Source organism: Hyla sarda, chromosome 7, assembly GCF_029499605.1.
Source record: "Hyla sarda isolate aHylSar1 chromosome 7, aHylSar1.hap1, whole genome shotgun sequence".
NCBI lineage: Eukaryota > Metazoa > Chordata > Amphibia > Anura > Hylidae > Hyla > Hyla sarda.
In genome coordinates this window covers 14,904,260-14,924,615 of record NC_079195.1, presented here as the reverse complement: position 1 = coordinate 14,924,615, position 20,356 = coordinate 14,904,260, and positions in this window count along the sequence as shown.

The following is a 20,356-nucleotide window of genomic DNA, read 5'->3' as shown; positions in this document are numbered from 1 at the left end:
TTGGAATTGGTGGAAGTGGCTTCCCAGGTATAGGTTGTAGAACCGTGTGCATATACTCGATGAGTCCCGGCTTGTCCCCAAAAATCCACTGGAGCAAATCTGGTGAGCACGGTCGTGCACTTGGCAATCTGGATAGGGGTATTTCAGCTTCAGGGCTGGAGGAGGAAGAAAAGTACCTGGCGGGGTACTCACTGCAGACTCCTCCGATGGGATCTCGGCCCACGAGCCCCAAGTTCTGCGGTGAGGGGACAATCTCACCGGTGATGCACCTCCAGTTGTCCCTGCACTCTCTGCTGGAGGTGTGTCTGGCCAATCGTCGTCATCATCAGGCTGTGGGGGAAGATTGCAGGCCCCCTCTTCGTCTAATGACAACTGCTGCAGACGGTCGGCAATTTCTCGGAATAGTTGGGCTGCGACTGCCACAACTGGGGCCATTTTGCTGTTCTCACCACGTGGAACGCTGCTCTCTGCCATGTCTGTGCTCTCCGGCTCCTTGTGCAGAATGAAGAGGTCACTGTGCGTGGTGTCTTTTATATTGGGCTTCCCCAAAATGGCGGCCGGCAGGAAGGACGTCATCGGTGCAGCCCCGACTTCCTGTCCTCCCAGAAACGACTCCTCTGTTTCCAAGTTCCCTTTCGGCTGCGATACAGAAACTTGATAGCCACGCCCAGGGGCGCGTTGTGGCGCAGCGCGGGCCTTTTTCGTGCGCTTCTCTGGTAGCAGGTTAACTCTTTCTGTGCTGACCAGACCAGAGGATCGTAGGCTGTATTCATTTCGCAGTTTACACATTCTTGCTGCGCATAAATTTTATCCTCCCACCTCACTTTTCGCGTGGCCCCCTTGTAACGTGCACCACACGCACCGCTCTTGTACACAATAATGTGGTTTACAGCACATGAATAAATTCCGTTATATTGGGGGGAGTACAATTTCACTAGTGGCAACAGCAGCAGGCACACACTCGAATCCTGTTCGTCAGACGCCAAAAAGTCTTTGTGATGAACTTGTGGTTGGGTTGTTGCTGTTCAGTATTATAAAGGGCGCTGTTAACGCTGGTCACGTGTGACGCCAGGGTGAGGGTTAAAACTCTGTATTGATGCTGGGCCTATTGCCACCCTTCCTAAGAGCGATAGGTGAGAGTGAAATAAATAGATTGTCCACAGCAGTGCTGAACTTAAAACTTGCGGAATCTTTACTGAAGATTTTCTCTATTTGCAATAACGGTAACAGTCCAGATAACAGAGTCACAGCACAGCAGTGATTGACAGATGCTTAGGACCGGAAAGTTCTCTTTAGCTTTAGAGAATTGTATTTGCATAGATCCGCCGGATTTAGGGGTACGATTAGGTCCGGAGATCTTGCGGAGATAGTGGGGAATTGTAAGAACTATCCACCTCTAGAGCAGGCTTAGGCCTAGTAATTGTCTTGTAAGCTGCGGAGGTCCTACCTCGTCCAGAATCTGCAACCCAAGAGAGCGATCAAGATGGCGCAGCTCCCTTATATGGGCAGGGGCTGGCCCTTTTGGATTGGTCCAATCAGCTGTCACTCACCATTACAATGGATTGTGGGTGATCACATGTCCAAAACCACCAAAGGTCCTGTAGCAAAAACCATAGAGTTCTGCAACTCGGTCACATGACCCGCAGGTCCTGCGACGCTAACAAGGTAAGAATATTAAATATACATCTTTACACTTATATTTACATTCATTATAGCTAACTGAGGGGTGACGAGGGGTTAACTAAGGAAGTGGACCCCCACTGTTCCTAGGGACTCTGACTTTGGGGACCTCACCACAAGGTAACGTATGTAATACGGTACCGGGACACCACACTTGCATTGAGGGGGTGGGGCGTGATGTCATAAGGGGGCGGGGTATGATGTCATGAGCTGGTAGTCTCCCTACACAGTAGACTTATGATACTAGAAGCCTTCATTGATCAATCGAATGCCTTTAAGATCTTTTAAAAGACAACAATTTTAGATTAGATGTCCTATTACAAAATTGACAACACCCATGATGACCCTGTCCATGCCCTTCTCAACCCAATCCTATCTCCTTGATCAGGTGCTATATTTGATCTTGGGGAGACTTTGGTCACATCCATGTCCCCCAGGAATGTATGGTTACAAATCAATGAGTTTACAATGCAGAAGCCTGGAGGGTCACTACATAATGCAACTTTCACTTTGACTTGACCATCACAACAGGAAATTTCCATTTACGGGAGTGTGGGGGGGGGGGGGTAGTTGTGTGACTTGAATGATCCTTCGGTTGTATTAAGTCATAGAAACTGACTAGAAGACTAATCATTATGCCAATGGCTTCTGGAAACAATATGCAAATTACCTAATTACCAGGAGAAGAAGGGACTTCTGGGTCATCTACATCTTTGACAATTCTTTACTCATTCAACTTTAAATGGAAAAAAAATAAGTAAACTCTCTAATGTTTATCAGTGCCAACGTACCCCACTAGTCATGGTGGTGGGGGGATCGGTCTTGGAAGAATATTTATTCTTCTCGTGGAAGAACTCTGCTCTGTTCCTCCATTGAAGTAAAATCAGATCTGGGCGGGGGGTTATGGGCCAAACAATATTAGTCTGGTAGCCTTCCATTGTCAATGGCCAACTTCACTCAACAAGGACCAAACCTCTAATGTAGACCTGTCCCTTAAGTAACTGGAAATGATGCATGAGCCACTGAAAGGCGTAATGGTAATGAGAAGCGAAGGAGACACAAGTGCCTCATTGTCCTGGTGTCTCATTGTTTACCGAGGGGTTAACTGAACGAGACGTTTTATAGACACATAGCTCTTTGTTTTCCCGGATTCACAAGAGAATAAAATATTTGAGCTGGTCCTGAGTCTTCCTGTAACCTCATACCTGGATATTCAAGTTCTCCCATCATCGAGAACCTTCCCGGTCATCTTACAAAATAAAACTTGACAGCTCTGTGGTAATCTTGATCCTCATCCACCCGGAAAGCTGAATATTTAAGGCAAATAGCTGAGCACCTGCTGGAGGAGTCACTATGTATAGATGACCTTGAAGTAGTATATAGCGTGATGGTGGTCATAGGAAGATAGTGGTGATAGGATAATGGTGGTCATAGGAAGATAGTGGTGATAGGATAATGGGGTTCATAGGAAGATAGTGGTGCTAGGATAATGGGGTCATAGGAAGATAGTGGGGATAGGATAATGGGGGTCATAGGAAGATAGGGGTGATAGGATAATGGGGGTCATAGGAAGATAGTGGTGCTAGGATAATGGGGGTCATAGGAAGATAGTGGTGATAGGATAATGGAGGTCATAGGAAGATAGTGGTGATAGGATAATGGGGGTCATAGGAAGATAGTGGTGCTAGGATAATGGGGTCATAGGAAGATAGTAGTGCTAGGATAATGGGGTCATAGGAAGATAGTGGTGATAGGATAATGGGGGTCATAGGAAGATAGTGGTGATAGGATAATGGGGGTCATAGGAAGATAGTGGGGATAGGATAATGGGGGTCATAGGAAGATAGTGGCACTAGGATAATGGGGGTCATAGGAAGATAGTGGTGCTAGGATAAGGGGGGTCATAGGAAGATAGTGGTGCTAGGATAAGGGGGGTCATAGGAAGATAGGGGTGATAGGATAATGGGGGTCATAGGAAGATAGTGGTGATAGGATAATGGGGGTCATAGGAAGATAGTGGTGATAGGATAATGGGGGTCATAGGAAGATAGTGGTGATAGGATAATGGGGTCATAGGAAGATAGTAGTGCTAGGATAATGGGGTCATAGGAAGATAGTAGTGCTAGGATAATGGGGTCATAGGAAGATAGTGGTGATAGGATAATGGGGTCATAGGAAGATAGTGGTGATAGGATAATGGGGGTCATAGGAAGATAGTGGTGATAGGATAATGGGGGTCATAGGAAGATAGTGGTGATAGGATAATGGGGGTCATAGGAAGATAGTGGCACTAGGATAATGGGGGTCATAGGAAGATAGTGGCGCTAGGATAAGGGAGGTCATAGGAAGATAGTGGTGAAAGGATAATGGGGTCATAGGAAGATAGTGGTGATAGGATAATGGGGGTCATAGGAAGATAGTGGGGATAGGATAATGGGGGTCATAGGAAGATAGTGGTGATAGGATAATGGGGGTCATAGGAAGATAGTGGTGATAGGATAATGGGGGTCATAGGAAGATAGTGGTGATAGGATAATGGGGGTCATAGGAAGATAGTGGTGATAGGATAATGGGGGTCATAGGAAGATAGTGGTGAAAGGATAATGGGGGTCATAGAAAGATAGTGGGGATGGGATAATGGGGGTCATAGGAAGATAATGGTGATAGGATAATGGGGGTCATAGGAAGATAGTGGGCATAGGATAATGGGGATCATAGGAAGATAGTGGTGATAGGATAATGGGGGTCATAGGAAGAAAGTGGTGATAGGATAATGGGGGTCATAGGAAGATAGTGGGGATAGGATAAGGGGGGTCATAGGAAGATAGTGAGAATAAGATAATGGGGGTCATAGGAAGATAGTGGGGATAGGATAAGGGGGGTCATATGAAGATAGTGGTGATAGGATAATGGGGGTCATAGGAAGATAGTGGTGATATGATAATGGGGGTCATAGGAAGATAGTGGTGCTAGGATAATGGGGGTCATAGAAAGATAGTGGTGATAGGATAATGGGGGTCATAGGAAGATAGTGGTGATAGGATAAGGGGGTCATAGGAAGATAGTGCTAGGATAACGGGGGTCATAGGAAGATAGTGGTGCTAGGATAATGGGGGTCATAGGAAGATAGTGGGGATAGGATAATGGGGGTCATAGGAAGATAGTGGTGCTAGGATAAGGGGGGTCATAGGAAGATAGTGCTAGGATAATGGGGGTCATAGAAAGATAGTGGTGCTAGGATAATGGGGGTCATAGTAAGATAGTGGTGATAGGATAATGGGGGGTCATAGGAAGATAGTGGTGATAGGATAATGAGGGTCATAGGAAGATAGTGGTGATATGATAATGGGGGTCATAGGAAGATAGTGGTGCTAGGATAATGGGGGTCATAGGAAGATAGTGGTGATAGGATAATGGGGGTCATAGGAAGATAGTGGTGATAGGATAATGGGGGTCATAGGAAGATAGTGGTGATAGGATAATGGGGGTCATAGGAAGATAGTGGTGATAGGATAATGGGGGTCATAGGAAGATAGTGGTGCTAGGATAAGGGGGGTCATAGGAAGATAGCGGTGATAGGATAATGGGGGTCATAGGAAGATAGTGGTGATAGGATAATGGGGGTCATAGGAAGATAGTGGTGATAGGATAAGGGGGGTCATAGGAAGATAGTGGTGTTTAGTGTTGCTCGCGAATATTCGCAATTCGAATATTATTCGCGAATATCGCGAATATAGCGCTATATATTCGTAGTTACGAATATTCGTTTATTTTTATTTTTTTTTTCTTCACAGTACACATCACAGTGATCATCCCTCTCTGCTTCCAGCTTGTGTGGTGTAAGAAGGCTGTAATACTACTGTGTGAGACTGGCGTGCGAAACTTTGGATATGCAAAAATTAGCTTATGCTAATTTTCGCGTATGCTAATTTTGTATATGCTAATTTTCACATATGTTAATTTTTGCATATGCGAAAATAAAACGAGAATATAACGAATATGCGAATATTCGCGAATATATGACGAATATTCGTCCATATATTCGCGAATATTCGCGAATTCGAATATGGCCTATGCCGCTCAACAGGATAAGGGGGGTCATAGGAAGATAGGGGTGATATGATAATGGGGGTCATAGGAGGATAGTGGTGATAGGATAAGGGGGTCATAGGAAGATAGTGGTGCTAGGATAATGGGGGTCATAGAAAGATAATGGTGATAAGATAATGGAGGTCATAGTAAGATAGTGGTGCTAGGATAATGGGGGTCATAGGAAGATAGTGGTGATAGGATAATGGGGGTCATAGGAAGATAGTGGTGATAGGATAATGGGGGTCATAGGAAGATAGTGGTGATAGGATAATGGGGGTCATAGGAAGATAGTGGTCATAGGATAATGGGGGTCATAGGAAGATAGTGGTGAAAGGATAATGGGGGTCATAGGAAGATAGTGGTGCTAGGATAATGGGGGTCATAGGAAAATAGTGGGGATAGGATAAGGGGGCTTATAGAAAGATAGTGGTGCTAGGATAATGGGGGTCATAGGAAGATAGTGGTGATAGGATAATGGGGGTCATAGGAAGATAGTGGTGATAGGATAAGGGGGGTCATAGGAAGATAGTGGTGATAGGATAATGGGGGTCATAGGAAGATAGTGGTGATAGGATAATGGGGGTCATAGGAAGATAGTGGTGATAGGATAATGGGGGTCATAGGAAGATAGTGGTGATAGGATAATGGAGGTCATAGGAAGATAGTGGTGATAGGATAATGGGGGTCATAGGAAGATAGTGGGGATAGGATAAGGGGGCTTATAGGAAGATAGTGGTGATAGGATAATGGGGGTCATAGGAAAATAGTGGGGATAGGATAAGGGGGCTTAAAGGAAGATAGTGGTGATATGATAATGGGGGTCATAGGAAGATAGTGGTGATAGGATAATGGGGGTCATAGGAAGATAGTGGTGATAGGATAATGGGGTCATAGGAAGATAGTGGTGATAGGATAATGGGGCTTATAGGAAGATAGTGGTGATATGATAATGGGGGTCATAGGAAGATAGTGGTGCTAGGATAATGGGGGTCATAGGAAGATAGTGGTGATAGGATAATGGGGGTCATAGGAAGATAGTGGGGATAGGATAATGGGGGTCATAGGAAGATAGTGGTGAAAGGATAATGGGGGTCATAGGAAGATAGTGGTGATAGGATAATGGGGGTCATAGGAAGATAGTGGGGATAGGATAAGGGGGCTTATAGGAAGATAGTGGTGATAGGATAATGGGGGTCATAGGAAGATAGTGGTAATAGGATAATGGGGGTCATAGGAAGATAGTGGTGAAAGGATAATGGGGGTCATAGGAAGATAGTGGTGATAGGATAATGGGGGTCATAGGAAGATAGTGGGGATAGGATAAGGGGGCTTATAGGAAGATAGTGGGGATAGGATAAGGGGGCTTATAGGAAGATAGTGGGGATAGGATAATGGGGGTCATAGGAAGATAGTGGTGATAGGATAATGGGGGTCATAGGAAGATAGTGGTGATAGGATAATAGGGGTCATAGGAAGATAGTGGTGAAAGGATAATGGGGATCATAGGAAGATAGTGGTGTTAGGATAATGGGGGTCATAGGAAGATAGTGGTGATAGGATACTGGGGGTCATAGGAAGATAGTGGGGATAGGATAAGGGGGCTTATAGGAAGATAGTGGGGATAGGATAAGGGGGCTTATAGGAAGATAGTGGGGATAGGATAAGGGGGGTCATAGAAAGATAGTGTGGATAGGATAAGGGGGCTTATAGGAAGATAGTGGGGATAGGATAAGGGGGGTCATAGGAAGATTGTGGTGATAGGATAATGGGGGTCATAGGAAGATAGTAGTGCTAGGATAATGGGGTCATAGGAAGATAGTAGTGCTAGGATAATGGGGTCATAGGAAGATAGTGGTGATAGGATAATGGGGGTCATAGGAAGATAGTGGTGATAGCATAATGGGGTCATAGGAAGATAGTGGTGATAGGATAATGGGGGTCATAGGAAGATAGTGGTGATAGCATAATGGGGGTCATAGGAAGATAGTGGGGATAGGATAATGGGGGTCATAGGAAGATAGTGGTGATAGGATAATGGGGGTCATAGGAAGATAGTGGTGATAGGATATTGGGGGTCATAGGAAGATAGTGGGGATAGGATAATGGGGGTCATAGGAAGATAGTGGGGATAGGATAATGGGGGCCATAGGAAGATAGTGGTGATAGGATAATGGGGGTCATAGGAAGATAGTGGTGATAGCATAATGGGGGTCATAGGAAGATAGTGGGGATAGGAATACCAATGTAAAGTTGGGGAAGATGGGTCCTTCCACCAAATAACCAAAATGTATTTGTTAGTTCTTTATGATTCCCACTATGCATAACACTACACTACTGTGGGAGTCATGTGCCAATACCCCATAGAAAGTGACCGGTTACTACAGGAAGATTAGGGGGGAGATTTATCAAAACCTGTCCAGAGGAAAATTTGCCCAGTTGCCCATGGTAACCAATCAGCTTACTTCTTTCACTTTACAGAGGCCTTGTTAAAAATGAAAGAAGTGAGCTGATTGGTTGCTATGGGCAACTAAGCAACTTTTCCTCTGGACAGGTTTTGATAAATCTCCCCCTAGATATTTTGTGTAGCCCTTATTCTACAGGAAAATCCTAACTAGCCCTGTGTAGGACAGAAGTTACTCAAGTGTCATGGATTCTAGTGGACAGTGACCAGGTCTGACTATAGGGGTTCCATTCAGAGCCTCCATTAGCAGCCTCCATGAGAATGCGCTGACATAGTGAGGAGACGTCTGGGCGTCACATTCTGCATAGAGAAGATGTAGAAGGAACAAGTCCTGGCGGTATGTACCATCTGAATTAGATAAGGAAAGACTATAGAGAAGACGTCACCTGTAGTCACTGATATCATTGTGTATTCTCCTCACTATAGAGAAGACTTCACCTGTAGTCACTGATATCATTGTGTATTCTCCTCACTATAGAGAAGACGTCACCTGTAGTCACTGATATCATTGTGTATTCTCCTCACTATAGAGAAGACGTCACCTGTAATCACTGATATCATTGTGTATTCTCCTCACTATAGAGAAGACGTCACCTGTAGTCACTGATATAATTGTGTATTCTCCTCACTATAGAGAAGACTTCACCTGTAGTCACTGATATCATTGTGTATTCTCCTCACTATAGAGAAGACGTCACCTGTAGTCACTGATATCATTGTGTATTCTCCTCACTATAGAGAAGACTTCACCTGTAGTCACTGATATCATTGTGTATTCTCCTCACTATAGAGAAGACTTCACCTGTAGTCACTGATATCATTGTGTATTCTCCTCACTATAGAGAAGACGTCACCTGTAGTCACTGATATCATTGTGTATTCTCCTCACTATAGAGAAGACGTCACCTGTAATCACTGATATCATTGTGTATTCTCCTCACTATAGAGAAGACGTCACCTGTAGTCACTGATATAATTGTGTATTCTCCTCACTATAGAGAAGACTTCACCTGTAGTCACTGATATCATTGTGTATTCTCCTCACTATAGAGAAGACGTCACCTGTAGTCACTGATATCATTGTGTATTCTCCTCACTATAGAGAAGACTTCACCTGTAGTCACTGATATCATTGTGTATTCTCCTCACTATAGAGAAGACTTCACCTGTAGTCACTGATATCATTGTGTATTCTCCTCACTATAGAGAAGACGTCACCTGTAGTCACTGATATCATTGTGTATTCTCCTCACTATAGAGAAGACGTCACCTGTAGTCACTGATATCATTGTGTATTCTCCTCACTATAGAGAAGACTTCACCTGTAGTCACTGATATCATTGTGTATTCTCCTCACTATAGAGAAGACGTCACCTGTAGTCACTGATATCATTGTGTATTCTCCTCACTATAGAGAAGACGTCACCTGTAGTCACTGATATCATTGTGTATTCTCCTTACTATAGAGAAGACTTCACCTGTAGTCACTGATATTATTGTGTATTCTCCTTACTATAGAGAAGACTTCACCTGTAGTCACTGATATCATTGTGTATTCTCCTTACTATAGAGAAGACTTCACCTGTAGTCACTGATATCATTGTGTATTCTCCTCACTATAGAGAAGACGTCACCTGTAGTCACTGATATCATTGTGTATTCTCCTCACTATAGAGAAGACGTCACATGTAGTCACTGATATCATTGTGTATTCTCCTTACTATAGAGAAGACTTCACCTGTAGTCACTGATATCATTGTGTATTCTCCTTACTATAGAGAAGACTTCACCTGTAGTCACTGATACCATTGTGTATTCTCCTCACTATAGAGAAGACGTCACATGTAGTCACTGATATCATTGTGTATTCTCCTCACTAAAGAGAAGACGTCACCTGTAATCACTGATATCATTGTGTATTCTCCTCACTATAGAGAAGACGTCACAGGTAGTCACTGATATCATTGTGTATTCTCCTCACTATAGAGAAGACGTCACCTGTAGTCACTGATATCATTGTGTATTCTCCTCACTATAGAGAAGATGTCACCTGTAGTCACTGATATCATTGTGTATTCTCCTCACTATAGAGAAGATGTCACCTGTAATCACTGATATCATTGTGTATTCTCCTCTCTATGTCCTATCAGAGCTGGAGTCACTTGTCAGTTCTACAGTTATGATGAGTGAAACTACAACTCCCAGCATAACCTCACCACTGCTCAAAGGGGTACTCTGCTGGAAAACATTTTTTTTTAATCAACTGGCGCTACAAAGTTAAACAGATTTATAAATTACTTCTACTTAAAAATCTTAATCCTTCCAGTACTTATTAGCTGCTGTATAAGTGATTCACAGGAAGTTCTTTTCTTTTTTTAAATTTCTGACCACAGTGCTCTATGCTGACACCTCTGTCCATGTCAAGAACTGTCCATAGTAGGAGCAAATCCCCATTGCAAACCTATCCTGCTCTGGACAGTTCCTGACATGGACAGACAGAGCACTGTGGACAGACTGGAAAGAACTACACAAATTCCTATGGAGAATACAACAGCTTATAAATACTGTAAGGATTAAGATTTTAAATAGAAGTAATTTAAAAATCTAAAAATAAATGTGATTGCGTAGCTTAACAACAAGAAATGTACGAGGTTAACTGAATACCTCTCACCCAAAAGAGGAAAAGAAGAAAATGTTCAAAAAGAAAAAGTGTGTCAGTCCTCATATAAAAATGTTATTAACAAAATATAATGATAAAAATATTGTGCCTTACGTGGGGCCCCACGTGGGCACTAGTAAAATGATAAAAATCGGATGCCACAAATCTGTGTGGAGTCTGTGGTCACAACTTCACACAATATCTCACAATATATGACTGAAACAAAACATTAACCTGCAATAAAGAAACAACCTGTAATAAAAAATCACCTGCAAATGAGAAATATAAATAATATAAATAAATGAGAAATAAAAAATCTGTAATAAAAAAAAAAAAAAATTGCATTTATTTATATTATTTATATTTCTCATTTGCAGGTGATTTTTTATTTTTTATATGAGTTTTTATACATAATAAATCTATACCTATTGGTACACCATTTTCTACCGCACCGGGTGACACCCACCCTAGCAACACCACTGCTCCAAACCTTGACAGACCACCTACAAACACCTCTAAATCTGGTCTGGATAATGGGGTGGTCTTCTCAAAGAGGTTTTACCGTATGAATCTTATGGGATTTCTCTGTTAGTCTTTGTTCTCATGAAGCACTTTGATCAGTATTATCAGCCAAGAATCGACAAAGAGAAAAACTATTATGGATTTTACCTTTTTCTGTGTTTTGGACCCACTCCTGGGTTAACCTAAAAATACGAATGAAAATACTATTTAGGGAATTTAGCATTTATTTGTGCTTGGTTTCAGGCATTAACAAGTGGTGAATATTTGCAAACACCAAAAAAAATTGCGACTTTGATGGATTTTGAAAAACAAGGAGACAGGTAGATCAGCTCACCGGATAGGCGTCCTTTCCACAGCACGGCAGGTGTATGGCTACACCAAACAACAGAGAACATACGACTAAGGGCGGTACACGCCTGAAACGCGTTATGCTTTCCAGTTCCTGTGTTTCTGATTTTATTCAACAAAGGGATCATCTGCATATTCCACGCTGGCAATTTGTTCTCTTCTTTGATGGATTTTGTTCCATCCATGGTAATTTTCAAAAAGTGGGTGGGTCTTAGTACAAAGGGGTGTGGCTTCTTGTGCGCCAAAGTTACTACATAGTTACATAGTTTGTAAGGTTGAAAAAAAAAAGACAAGAGGCAATAGAGAACAACCTAAGACCCTACTGTGTTGATCCAGAGGAAGGCAAAGCCCCCATGAAACTGATGCCAATTGCCCCAAATGCCCCCTTGTCATGGTTATCGGCCTAGATATAAAAAGATCCCTAAAAAGATCTCTGTACTGTCCATTCACATATTTGTACTTCCCCAGATCCCTCTGTAATATTATGTTATCATCCTCTATGGTAATCACCTGACACAGTTTAGAGTCATCTGCAAATATAGGGGGAAATGTATCTAAATCTGTGCAGAGGAAAAGCTTTCCAGTTTCCCATAGCAACCAATCAGCTCGCTTCTTTCATCTTTAACCCCTTAAGGACTCAGCCCATTGTGGCCTTAAAGGGGTACTCCGGTGGAAAACTGCTGCCAAAAAGTTATATAGATTTGTAAATGACTTCTAATAAAATGTTTTAATACTTCCAGTACTTATTAGCAGCTGTATATTACAGAGGAAATTCTTTTCTTTTTGGATTTTTTTCCTGTCCGAGCACACTGTTCTCTGCTGACACCTCTGTCCGTGTCAGGAATTGTCCAGAGCAGGAGAGGTTTACTATGGGGATTTTCTCATACTCTGGACAGTTCCTGACATGGACAGTGGTGTCAGCAGAGAGCACTGTGGTCAGACAGAAAAGAAATCCAAAAAGAAAAAAAATTTCCTCTGTAGTATACAGCTGCTAATAAGTACTGGAAGGATTAAAACATTTTTTTTATAGAAGTAATTTACAAATTACTTTCTGGCACCAGTTGATTTAAAAAAAAATTCCACTGGAGCACCCATTTAAGGACCAGGCCAATTTTATTTTTGTGTTTTTGTATTTTCCTCCTCACCTTCTAAAATCTACTTCTCTTTTATATTTCCATCCACAGACCCATATGAGGGTTTGCTTTTTGCGTGACCAATTATGACATCAATCATTTTACCATAAAATGTACGACGAACCCAAAAAATTATTATTTGTGTGAGGAAATGTTAATGATAACTGCATTTTTGCAAATTTTGGAGGGTTTTCCTTTTCACGCTTACACTTTACGGTAAAAATGACATGTTTTCTTTATTCTCTGGATCAATACAACTAAAATGACACCCATCTTTACATACTTTCCTATTATTGTACCGCTTTAAAAAAATCTCAAACTTTTTTTTACAAAATCAGCATGTTTAACTCTTTAACGACGCAGGGCGTATATTTACGTCCTGCGCCGGCTCCCGCGGGGTCACGTCATATCGGGTTAGTCCTGGCCGCCATCAATGGCCGGGACTCGCGGCTAACACCGGACATCGACGATCGCGGTGATGCCCGGTATTAACCCTTCAGACGCGGCGATCAAAGTTGATTGCTGCATCTGAAGTGAAACTGAAAGCATCCCGGCAGCTCAGTCGGGCTGTATGGGACCGCAGCGGTGAAAAACTAAAATTAATAAATGTGATTTAACACTTTCCCTAATAAAAGTCAAAATCACCCCCCTTTTCCCATAAAAAAAAACTATGTAAATAAAAATAAATACAAACATATGTGGTATCGCCGCGTGCGTAAATGTCCAAACTATAAAAATATATGGTTAATTAAACCGCACGGTCAATGGCGTACACGTAAAAAAATTCCAAATTAGCATATTTTTGGTCATTTTTTATACCATTAAAAAATTAATAAAAAGCGACCAAAAAGTCCAATCAAAACAAAAATGGTACCAATAAAAACTTAAAGTCACAACGCAAAAAATGACCCTCAGACATCCCCATATTTTTTCCAGAAGTACAACAAAATCAAACCTATATAAGTAGGAGATCATTTTAACCGTATGGACCTACAGAATAATAATAAGGTGTCATTTTTACTGAAAAATGTACTGTGTAGAAACGGAAGCCCCCAAAATTTACAAAACTGCATTTTTTTATTCAATTTTGTCGCACAATGATTTTTTTTTCTGTTTTGCTGTGGATTTTTGGGTAAAATGACTAATGTCACTGCAAAGTAGAATTGGTGACGCAAAAAAGAAGTCATAATATGGATTTTTAGGTGGAAAATTGAAAGGGTTAAGAGTCCTTAACGGGGTTAAAATTGCCTATTTTGACCACTTTTTTTTCCGTATACGGTCATGTATGAGGCCTCATTTTTTGCAGCATGACCTGTAATTTTTTTTTAGTACCACATTTATGTATATGTGATTGCTTTTTATATATATTTTTTCAATTAACGCCTTTTACCGTACGGGGTCATCAACATTATATTTTGCTAGATCAGACATGTACACACACGGCGCTACCAAATATGTTTAATTATTTTTATTTTTTTATGCTTTTTAACCCCTTAAGGACCAGGCGTTTTTTGTTTTTTGCACTTTCGTTTTTTCCTCCTTACCTTTAAAAAATCACAACTCTTTCAATTTTGCACCTAAAAATCTGTATTATGGCGTATTATTTGCACCACCAATTCTACTTTGTAATGACATCAGTCATTGTACCCAAAAATCTACAGCGAAACGGAAAAAAAAATCATTGTGCGACAAAATTGAAAAAAAAATGTAATTTTGTAACTTTTGGGGGCTTCCGTTTCTAAGTAGTACATTTTTCTTTACAAATGACACCTTATCTTTATTCTCTAGGTCCATACGGTTAAAATGATCCCCTATTTATATTGGTTTTACTTTGTATTGCTACTGAAAAAAAGTCATAACTACATGCAGGAAAATTTATACGTTTAAAATTGTCATTTTCTGAGCCCTATAACTTTTTTATTTTTCCCTGTTCAGGGCGCTATGAGGGCTCATTTTTTGCGCCGTGATCTGAAGTTTTTGGCGGTACCATTTTTGCATTGATCGGACTTTTTGATCGCTTTTTATTCTTCTTTTCATGATATAAAAAGTGACCAAAAATACGCTATTTTGGACTTTGGAATTTTTTTGCGCGTACGCCATTGAACGTGCGGTTTAAAAAATGGTATATTTTTATAATTCGGACATTTCCGCACGCAGCGATACCACATATATTTATTTTTATTCACACTGTTTTTTTTTTATATTCTTGGAAATGCCAGATGATTCAAACTTTTATTAGAGGAAGGGATCATTGAAAGGGTTAATGTTTTTTTTTCACTTTTCTTATGCCATATTATAGCCCACAGGGGGGGCTATAACATTGCATTTACTGATCTTTACCACTGATTATGCATCTCCATAGGAATGCATCAATCAGTGTTTTTGGCGATTGACTGCTCAAGCCTGGATCTCACAGCGCAGCGCAGGAGAAGGTAAGAGACCTTCCTCCTGTAGTACAGCTGTTCGGGATGCCGCAATTATACCGCGGCGATCCCGAACAGCTCCCTGAGCTAACCGGCACATTTTACTTTCACTTTTAGCCGAGCGGCTCAGCTTTGAGCGCGGTCCCGGCTTCACTATGACACCAGGCCCACCGTGATATGATGCGGGATTACCGTGTAACCCCGCGTTATATCATGGGAGCGGGACTAGGGGCGTAAGTTTACGCCCTTGGTCCTTAACAGGTTAAAGTAAAAGGGGGAAAAGGGGTGATTTAAATTTTTATTGGGGGAGGGGATTTTTCAAAATTTTTAAAACTTTTATTTTGAACTCATTATGTCCCCACAGGGGACTATCTATAGCAATCATTAGATTGCTAATACTGTTTAGTGATATGCATAGGCATAGTTATGATCAGTATTACTTGCGATCTTCTTCCCTGGTCTGCTGGAAGGCAGATCAGAGCAGAAGACCCCGGGAAGGTAGGTAAGGGGACCTCCAGCTGCCATCTTGGCTGATCTGATCCCTGATTCCAGAATAGCATCTGTGAGAAAAACCACAACAGATATTAAAGGGGTACTCCGCCCTTAGACATCTTATCCCCAATCCATAGGATAGGGCAGTGGTCCCCAAACTGTGGCCCTCCAGACAGTGTTTCGCAACAAAGTGCCTTCGGCTGTTGCAAAACTACAACTCCCAGCATGCCTGGACAGCCGTTGGCTGTCCAGGCATGCTGGGAGTTGTAGTTTTGCAACATCTGGAGGGCCACAGTTTGGGGACCACTGGGATAGGGGATAAGATGTCTGATTGCGGGGTTCCGGCTGCTGGGACCCTCTGTAATCTCTGTGCAGTCACCGGCGTTCTGAACATTATGTTTAGAATGCTAGGTTCAGCCACTGTGTTCATGATGCCACGAAACCCCCCCCCCCCCCCGGGAAATCACGCCACGCCCCCTTTATTCATGTCTATGGCAGGGGGCGTGATGTCACAACCAGAGTCACCCAAACACAGGGTTCTAAACAATGTTCAGATCGGCGGGTGACTGCTCGCAGATCGCGGGGGGGGGGGGGGGGGGGGTCGCAGTGGTCATAAATTAATAACAAAATCTCTTCCAAAAATGACTCCTGGGTTCGTCCCCTTATGTAAAGTTATTTGATAGAAGGACAAATGGTAAAATAACTTACGTGTAGAGTGAGACGGGCGAAAGCTGCTGTTTTACCGCCGGCACCGACGAGGCCTGGGCACAAACCGACTCAACGCGACGCGCTCTTCCTTTCATTTGCAGCCTGTGTGACCCGGTTGACGCCGCTTATCGCGTTTTATCATCGTGACATTCCAGTTCTCACCGTGCGGGGATTTATCTCGGCGCTCCACGCGGCGCAGAGATTAATTAACAGATCCGCCTTTTGTTTCACGTTAATGTTCCTCTCCCTGATTATAATCTCGCCCGCTCTTAATTCCCAGAAATATTTCACTGCTCGCTAAAAAATAATGAAAGAAACATTAAAAAAAATGTATAGAAAATAAATGGCCATACAAAACTAAATAAAAGGTAAAGATAGATAGGAAGGTAACGGTACAGCTGAAGATTTCACAAAGGTTACATAGATACGGAAATCAGCGGGAATGGCGTCTGACCACATACATTAAGTGTTAATATAATATTTTGTTATAAGTGTGGTCTTCTGCTGCTGTAGCCCATCTGCTTTAAGGTTGGACATGTTGTGTAGTCAGAGATGGTATCTGCAGACCTTGGTTGTAACCAGTGGTTATTTGAGTTTCTTTTGCCTGTCATCTCGAACCAGTCTGCCCCTTCTCCTCTGACATCAATTTTCCAACCAGGGTGCCTCCGGCTGTTGCAAAACTACGACTCCCAGCATGCCCGGACAGCCCCCAGTGTGCTCTTCTGCTGCTGTAGCCCATCTTCTTCAAGGTTCAATATGTTGTGCTGTCAGAGATGGTATTCTGCAGACCTTGGCTGTAACCAGTGGTTATTTGAGTTTCTTTTGCCTGTCATCTCGAACCAGTCTGCCCATTCTCCTCTGACATCAATTTTCCTCCACACATAAGCCACTCACTGGATATTTTCTCTTTTTCAAAACAAGACAGTGTTTCGCAAAACTACAACTCCCAGCATGCCTAGACAGCCGTTGGCACCCTGGTTGGGAAACACTGATATAAGATACAGTCATAGCAATTTGGACATAATGTCACCAAACTCCAAAAATGGGCTGGACAAAATTATTGGCACCTTAACTTAATATTTGGTTGCACACCCTTTAGAAAAAATAACTGAAATCAGTGGCTTCCTATAACCATCAATAAGCTTCTTACACCTCTCAGCCGGAATGTTGGACCACTCTTCCTTTACAAACTGCTCCAGGTCTCTTATTGGAAGGCGCCTTTTCCCAATAGTAATTTTAAGATCTCTCCACAGGTGATCAATGGGATTTAGATCTGGACTCATTGCTGCCACTTCAGAACTCTCCAGTGCTTTGTTTTCATCCATTTCTGGGCGCTTTTTGACATATGTTTGGGGTCATTGTCCTGCTGGAAGATCCAAGATCTCAGACGCAAACCCAGCTTTCTGACACTGGGCTGCACAGTGCGACCCAAAATCCATTGGTAATCCTCAGATTTTATGATGTTGTCAGGATCCGGACTGGTATGCGGGGAGGACACTGGTGGTGGATCCTCTGTGTCAGTGAGGTGATGGCGTGGGCCGTACCAGGGGAACGGAATCTAAGGGGTTACTGGCTTTCACCAGAGCCCGCTGCAAATCGGGATGGACTTGCAGCGGCAGGTAACCCCCAGGTCGTTCCACCCAATAGCGACTCAACCTCACTGACTGCTGAGACAGGCACGGTACACAAGGACAAGGCAAGAGCAAGGTCAGATGTAGCAGAAGGTCAGGGCAGGCAGCAACGGTTCGTAGTCAGGGGCAACGGCAAGGGTCTGGATACACAGGCAATGGAACACACAGAAAAGCTTTCTAAGGGCACAAGGCAACAAGATCCGGCAGGGAGAGGAAGGGGAAGTGGGTTTTTATGGAGTGGGGAGTGCTTAGAACTAATTGGGCCAGGCACCAATTAATGGTGCACTGGCCCTTTATATCTGAGAGACCCGGCGCGTGCGCGCCCTAAGGAGCGGGGCCGCGCGCGCCGGGAGTGAGCAGAAGGACGGGGCCGGTAAGTGACATGGGATGCGACCCGCAGGCGGGCACGTCCCGCCACGGGGATCGCATCCCCGCTGAGGGACACAGAGCAGCGCTCCCGGTCAGACTCGCTGACCGGGGCGCTGCAAGTAGGAGAGTAACGCCGCGAGCGCTCCGGAGGGGAAGTGGGGCCCGGAGCGATCGGCGTTACAGTACCCCCCCCTTTGCTCTCCCCCTCTTTTTGGAGCCCAGGAGCCTATGGATGAGTTCCTTGTCGAGGATATTGTCCTCGGCTCCCAAGACCTCTCTTCGGGGCCACAATTCTCCCAGTCAACAAGAACATTTTTTTTACCTCTGACGACCTTGGAGGCGAGGATTTCTTTTACCGAGAAGACGTCAGAGGACCCAGTGACAGGAGCAGGAACGGTGACCTTGGGGGAAAAGCAGTTAAGAATGAGAGGTTTGAGAAGGGATACATGAAAGGAGTTAGGAATACAAAGAGAAGGAGGAAGATGGAGCTTGTAGGAGACAGAGTGGATTTGACTTTTGACTCTAAATGGCCCGAGGTAACGTGGACCCAGCTTGTAGCTAGGGACAGGAAACAGAATATATTTGGCAGAGAGCCACACTTTGTCACCAGGGGCAAAGACAGGAGGAGTTCTTCTCTTCTTATCCGCATGTCTCTTCATTCGAGAAGAGGCCAGTGAGAGCAACTTTTGAGTCTCTTTCCAAATCAAGGAAAAATCCCAGGTCAATTCATCTACAGCAGGAACTCCCGATGAAGTGAGAATGGGGAGGGGGGAAGCGGGTGACGGCCGTACACCACAAAGAACGGAGACTTGGCGGATGACTCAGAGTTTTTGAAATTGTACGAGAATTCAGCCCAGGGTAACAGGTCGACCCAATCATCTTGGCGGGAGGAGACAAAATGTCGCAGGTAGTCACCAAGGATCTGGTTCACTCTCTCCACTTGACCATTGGACTACGGGTGGTAGGAGGACGAGAAATGTAATTTGATCTTTAATTGATTATAGAGAGCTCTCCAAAATTTAGACACAAATTGAACGCCTCTATCCGAGACAATATGCGTGGGAAGCCCGTGAAGACGAAAAATCTGCTGAAAAAATTGCTTTGCCAACTGTGGCGCAGAAGGAAGGCCTGGAAGCGGAATTAAGTGAGCCATTTTGGAAAAACGATCAACGACCACCCAGATGACAGTGTTGCCATGGGATACAGGAAGATCAGTGATGAAGTCCATGGCTATGTGGGACCAAGGCTGTTCAGGCACCGGCAGCGGATGGAGAAGACCTGAAGGCTTCTGACGAGGGGTCTTGTCACGTGCACATACTGTACAGGCTCCTACGAAATCGGTCACATCCTTTTCCAAGGAGGACCACCAATAGTGTCTGGCAATTAACTGTAAAGTCTTTTTGATTCCGGCGTGACCAGCCAGAATGGAGGAATGGCCCCATTTGAGGATCCAGAGGCGAAGACGGGGAGGAACATATGTCTTTCCTGGAGGGGTAGGCACCAGAGAAGCAGGAGCAGAAGAGATCAGACACTCAGGGGGGATGAAGTGCTGAGGAAGGGTCTCGGCTTCAGAGGCATCGGTGGTACGAGATAGAGCATCAGCTCTGACATTCTTGTCTGCGGGACGAAAAGGGATTTGAAAGTTGAAACGGGCAAAAAACAACGACCACCTAGCCTGGCGAGGATTTAGCCGCTGGGCGGATTGGAGATAAGACAGATTTTTGTGATCTGTATAGATTGTGATGGGATGAAGGGATCCTTCCAGAAGATGTCTCCACTCCTCAAGGGTCAACTTAATAGCCAATAGTTCACGGTCTCCAATGGAATCGTTTTTTTCT